The sequence below is a fragment of the Ambystoma mexicanum genome, chromosome 4p (assembly GCF_040938575.1).
Source record: "Ambystoma mexicanum isolate Mex_15411 chromosome 4p, UKY_AmexF1_1, whole genome shotgun sequence".
NCBI lineage: Eukaryota > Metazoa > Chordata > Amphibia > Caudata > Ambystomatidae > Ambystoma > Ambystoma mexicanum.
The window spans coordinates 31072070-31079008 of NC_090927.1; positions in this window are offsets into that span (position 1 = coordinate 31072070).

The following is a 6939-nucleotide window of genomic DNA, read 5'->3' on the forward strand; positions in this document are numbered from 1 at the left end:
GCCCAGGAGAATGGCAGAGCATGTCCTCAGATAACCCCCGCATCAGAACAGACCACTGAGGTGGTGTTATCGAGGGAGTTCCCTCCCAAACTAGAATTGAAATATCTTGCACGTTTAGTGCCCCACGTCCCGCAGGTCGCTCCCCTGGCACTCTATTGTTTTTAACCAGGCATTAATTACTGTTTGTGTCTCTGGGGGTCCCTGAAAGCAATTACCAAACTTTTGTTTATGTATACATGATGATTGCAGGCATCTTATTATCTACCTGTGAACCTCATTAGTGTGGAAATTAAAACTTCATTAAAATGTGTTTTCCGATCATCAACGGATAACACGTGTTGGTGTGTGTGCATTAATTAACTGTGCCCCTGGATAGTGCACTGTGGGTGGAAGACCTTTGCTTTGAATGCCCCCAGGATTCTGGAAGCTCAGGGCGAAGGTGGCATGATGCCGCTGCTTTGCCGTCTAGCCAAGATGATCTCATGTGTGCATTTAATGTATGCCAGAATCAAATGACAGCGGTGTGACCACAGAGCAACACAATATAGTTATTACAACCATAATCATAACAATTATAGCATTAAGGCACAGTGTGTATGTGAAAGAGACAGCACCCCAATGGTGAGGATCCCCTCTACCTCTCAGTCTTCACATACGGGTGGAAAGAATTGCAAGACTGCTACAAGAACAACAAGAGGGACAACCGCTCGCAAAAGATTATCAGTCCGGTCACTCTCAGTAGTACACAGTGACAGCAGCTTATGTGGATTTACAGTCGGATCACTCTCAGTAGTAGACAGTGACAGCAGCTTGTGTTTCAGGTCATTCACAGTAGCAGACAGTGAGAGCAGCTTGCGTGGATTCACAGTTGGGTCACTCTCAGTAGTAGACAGTGACAGCAGCTTGTGTGATTTATAGTCGGGTCACTCTCAGTAGTTGACAGTGACAGCAGTTTGTGTTACAAGGACTGTCTCTTTGTGTGGATTTACAGTTGTTAGGCAGAATCCTGTGCAGTGCCCTTAGGGACCACTACACACAATTACGACTACGACTACAATTACGACTACAAGCGGTAATACAAGTTCACCTTTGGTACAATCCTCTACTATACTGTTAAAGTGGTAGCAGTAGCGGAGCAGCCAGGCTTATCTCAATATGTATGTGAGCAGTAGCAGAGATTACACAAAGGGACTACAATTACTGTGACTCAAGCAAACACTGACTCAACGTTTCAGGTAAAAAATATAAGTACATTTATTTTTAAACCATCTGTTATAAAACACAACACTTCTATAAATTCAAAACCACACGTAAAATACACTACACAACAACCAATTCACTTGGTACAGCATAACTCAAGATACCAAGTACCCTATGTTTTAACGGACTGGTGTTGTGAAACAAAAGACGTTACCGGGAATACATATGCATCACTTTTTGACAGTAATGACAGTTCGGCCTTAATAAAGATATGCATATTCGCGGGTAGAAATGGTACCGGGGTAAAAACACACTTAGCACATGAGTTAACCATTGAGAGTTGGGGGCAAAAATCATAGGCAATACTTTTGTCAGGGCAAACAGAATCAGAGAACACTCGTTGGCATAAATACAAGTGTCAATAGGCCGGAGCCAGTGTCAAGTGGAACCGGGTTCCTGTTGTCGAGGATCACACAGTCGGACAGTTCAAGATTCAACGTTGCCAGGAGTACTTAGATATTGACAACAGAAGAAGCAAAAGTTATAAGAAGGAGGGAAGATAAGAACAAGCCTTGGAAGAGGAGAAAAGGGATTCACCCTAGTTCCTCAAAGCAGAACACAGTACCTTATTCAAGGGAGAAGCTGGTGCCACGGCAGTTGTTCCTGGTGGTTTCCTGCAGACCCACGGTTCCTGCAGCTTCGTTCGTGGATACAGGAAGTAGGATGTCTGGAGGGGTCTGCAGGGATGAAGCCAGCAGCAGCGACGGTGAATAAAAGGTGCGCTCCTTTAAAACAGGAGAGGCTCTTCAGGTATCTATCTGGACCACTACAGCAGTGTGCAGAAATTTCGACCACGAAGAGGATCCTCTGGCTGTGTAAAATGAGCTGGTGGACCACACCAGGCTCAAGGGAAGAAGACTCCAGACTGGATCTTCTCTGGTCATCGAAGGGTAGATAGCTCAGTACTGCAGCAGGGCTTCAACGGGACGGGGTAGTTGCAGCAGCCGTCTTCTTCTCCGCTTCTCTTCGGTTCCTTGTAGTTCCAGTGGCAACTCTGACTTCCAGCCCAAGAGTCCTGCCTTTTATGCTAAAATCCCCCATTCACACAGCCTGGCTGTCAATCAAGCAGTAGGGGGTTGTCCAGCCCGGACAACCACCTCAGCCAATCATGGCAAAGTGCGACTTGGGTTTCCTAGGATACCCTGTGCAGGGGGTGACTACACCCCTCCCTCACATTCAGCTCACCTAGACACCCAGGTGCCTAGAGGAAGGCTTCTTGGCAGAAGCCGCCAAAAGACAGTGAACAAAGGAGGCAAACCTGGTTTGCGCGCAAAGTAAAACACAAGAAGGACTTTAACAAAAAGAAATGGTGACTAAACCCAACCTGAGCCAAAAGGAAGAGTATTTGGTCAAGCGGGTTTATGTTTGAGGCTAATATAATAGCCTAAAACAGTACCACGTTTATATAGTATAAACGCGATAGAAAATCGCCACCAGCCAAGTCTAAATGTTAAAAGAGCAAAACAAGGCTCTAGCAGGTACAGATAAAAAGGCTAAGGAGTAACCCTTTCCAGTACTCCATGTAAGATGGGGTGTACTGTATCTGTGGTTTAGTGACTAGGTAAAGTTAATGGCAACTTCACCCTTTTCAGAAATGTAGTCGGTGGGAAGTCTAAAAGAAACCCTGTGTCACTGCACTGAAGGTGCTGTGTAACACACAAAAGAAGGGGGCTACTGAAGTGGTGTACTTCAGAGTCCACAATCACAAAAACAGATGAAATACACATGGGAAAAATGAGTAAGAGTTGGGGAAAAGCTCACACTCTTACCAAGTGGAAGAAAATAACTCCAGAAATCCAGCAAAGCTACTGGGGGACTCACTAGGTAAGGGAAATTAGCCCTTGAATGAGAATTCTCCCTAACACTCGCCCCCCTCATACTAAGGGACAGGAGGATTTAATCCACTCCTGGATGAATCTCATACCTCTAGTCGGTCACAAACATCCTAGACAGACCATCAGCATTTTGGTGGTGACTTCCTGCTCTGTGCTCAATGGAAAAATCAAACCATTGCAGGCAGATTGACCATCTGAGTAACTTTGGGTTTTCCCCTTTCATTTGCATCAGCCATCTCAAGGGTTGGTGGTCAGTCTGGATAATGAAGGTAGATCCATACAAGTATGGTCTAAACCTCTTCAGTGACCACACAATAGCAAAACATTCACGTTCTATTGTTGCCCACCTTGTCTCAGGATCCTTTAACTTCCTGCTGATGAAAAAAATGGGGTGCTCCCTATCTTTCTCATCCAGTTGACTAAGGACTGCACCTATACCTATATTAGAAGCATCAGTTTGTACAATGAAGGGTTGGTGGTAGTCAGGAGCTCTTAGGACTGGAGCTTGACAAAGGGCTTTCTTTAGACCTTCAAAGGCTTGATTGCACTCCCTTCAAAGGCTTGATTGTACTCCCCATTCCACCTTTTTAGGAAATTTGTTAGAGGAGATGACATTCAAGGGAGAAGCTATGGTCCCATAGTTCTCTATGAAGTTCCTGTAATACCCAGTGAGACTAAGAAGGCTCTCACTTGGGTTTAAGTAGTAGGAGTGGCCCAGTTTCCTACAGCCTGTATTTTGCTAGGCAATGGCCTTATTTCACCTCCTCCTACCTCATGTCCAAGGTATACCACTGTACTCTGACCAATTTGACATTTACTTGCCTTTATGGTCAGATAGGCCTGTTCCAGGGACTGCAATACGTATCCTAGGTGTTAAATATGTTCTTTCCATGTAGGGCTGAACACTGCAATGTCATCAAAGTATGCCATGCAGAAGACCTCCATCCCATTCAGAACTTGATTGACCATCCTCTGGAATGTAGCAGGTGCACTCTTTAGTCCAAAAGGCATTACCTTGAATTGGTTGAGGCCAGCTGGGGTGGAGAATGCAGTTTCCTCCTTGGCATGGTCTGTCAGGGCTATTTGCCAATAGCCTGACGTTAGGTCAAATGTGCTGAGGTACTTGGCTGCACCAAGTTCGTCCACCTGCTCATCTGTCCTAGGCAAAGGATGGGCATCAGTCTTTGTGACTGTATTTAGGGCTCTATAGTCCACACATAATCTCAACTCCTTGGATCCTGCCTTTGGTACAAGCACAACTGGGCTAGACCATGGGCTAGTAGAGGGCTCTATAATCCCGAGATCAAGCATCTTGTTGACTTCATTCCTTACATGGGTTCTCACATTGTCTGACATTCTGTACCCCCTGATTTTGACAGGCAAAGAGTCACCAGTGAGTATATCATGCTGTCCCCAAGGGGTCATGCCTGGTGAAAGTGAGAACAGGGAGGCAAACTGATTTAACAGTAACTTGCACTCATCCTGCTGGTCAGATGTGAGACTGGAAGAGAGATTAACTCCTTCCACTTGCTCATCTAAAGGTAAGCCTCTGAGGAGGTCAGGCAGAGATTCACTCTCCTCCTCCTCCTGAGCTGAAGTTAGAAGCAAAGCTCCTATTGCCAGGTCTAGAGACATAAGCCTTCAAACAGTTGGTGTGAAAGACTCTGGGACCCTCCTTAGGATTGCCTAAGTCCACCAGATAGTTCAACTCTCCAAGTTTACCCACAACTTTGAAGGGTCCTATCCATTTGTCCCGCAAGGCCCTCTGCCTTTTGGGGACCATAACAAGAACAAGCAGGTCTTGAGTAAACTCAAGCATGTTAGCCTTCTGGTCATGCCAATGCTTGACCAGAGCCTGACCAGCCTTCAGGTTATCACTTGCCTCTGCCATTATGTGTGACATTCACCTCCGGAGACTTTTGACATAGTCAGTCACTCTGACTGGCTTGGGGGATGGAGCACTCTCCAACCCCTCCTTAATCAGGGCCAATGGACCTCTGACTGGATGTCCATAAAGGAGTTTGAAGGGACTGTAGCCTACTCCCTCCTGAGGGACTTATCTATATGTAAAGAGAAGGCATGGCAGTAGAAGGTCCCACTTTCTTTTAAGGGATTCTTCTAAAGCAGCTATCATGCTCTTCATAGTTCTGTTAAACCTCTCTACCAGTCCATTGGTTTGTGGGTGGTAGGCAGTAGAGAACTTGTAGGTGACTCCACAGGTTTTCCACATGGCTTGCATGTAGTGGGGCATAAAATGTGATCCCCTGTCAGATATCACCTCCTTAGGAAAACCTACTCTGGTAAAAATACCAAGTAGGGCCTTAGCCACAGCGGAGGCGTTACAGTCCTCATAGGTATTGCTTCAGGATACCTAGCGGCATGATCCACTACAACCAGGATAAACCTGTTGCCTGAAGATGTGGGAGGGTCAAGAGGACCAACAATGTCAATCCCGACCCTCTCAAAAGGAACTCCCACCACTGGGAGAGGCACCACGGGTGCCACATTCTTGGCTCCACTCTTGCCAGAGGTTTGGCAAGTGTGGCAGCTCCTGCAGAATTTGTCTACTTCTGAACCCATCTTAGGCCTGTAGAAGTAAAAAGAGAGCCTTTCCTTGGTCTTCTTAAAACTTAAGTGACCAGCCAAAGGTATCTTGTGGGCTAACTGCAGAAACTGGAGTCAGTTTCCCAGAGGTACTACAAATCTTTTGCAGTCTCCAGGGGTTAACTCAGTCAGTTCACTGTAGAAGAGGCCATCTTCCCAGTGCAACCTACACTTCCCAGGCTCAGTCCCATTGAGCTGAGAAGCTGCCTGTAGGCGAAGACCTTCAAGGGTAGGACACTCTCTTTGTCCTTTACTGAAATCTACCCTGTTGGGTCCACCTTCTGCCAGTAAAGACTGCAGCTCATTATGGACAACAGGGTCAAGATCTTCTACCAGAGTAAGATCTTCTTCTAGATCTGATTCCTTAATATCTAGCTGAACCATACAGGGTTGGACCTCACACTCAGCTTCAGTTGGTGGAGGTGTCACAGATGTGACTTTCGACAGTCTTGGAGATGTCCATCTGGGCACAAGAGTGCTTGCTGGTTTCTTGCTGGCAGACTTGGGTTTCCCCTTTGTCTCTTTGGACCTGCAATAGCAGTAAGTAAGTCCTGTGGACTTGGGGTGATAGTTTCCTCCATCATGTCCCCAGGAGAGCCTCTCAAGGTGCTCTCCCTTGCAGACCTTGTGAGCTCCTGCTTTCTTCTGCTGGAAGGCCTGTGGGTACTAGACACAACTCCCAGAGTTTTAAGGTCATTACCCAGCAGGACCCTCCGAGGTACGTTATTTTGCACACTTACAGGTATTCTGATAGTCATGTCATTACACTGGATGAGAGCTGGTAACTGGGGAACCATTTGCACAGGGCCTCCAGCTAACTTGGTTAGGTGTTTGGGTGCCTTAGCAACATCCCCCACCTTGGAAAAACATTCATCAACCACAGTTATGCTGGCTCCAGTGTCTCTGATGGCAGGGGTTTCCTGACCATTCACAAGAACACTATCTTTGTAATGCTCTTTAGTATTATCTGGGATTGAGTTATAGACATCTATGTTCTGTTGTTCCCAAAGACCCAAGGACACTAAAGAAACACTAGCTGAGACTCTCATGGGCTCATCTACTAGTAACTGAATGTTTCCACTGGCAATAGGTACTTAATCCACCTGGTAGAAGGCTAAGGACACGGTGTGGGCCCCTGAAGGTTTAGCCTTACAGCTGGGATCCCCTTTTACATGGTCAGCTAACCCAAAAACAAAGCATTTTCCAAATGCTCTCTTGAATGGGGGCTTGTTCTGACCTC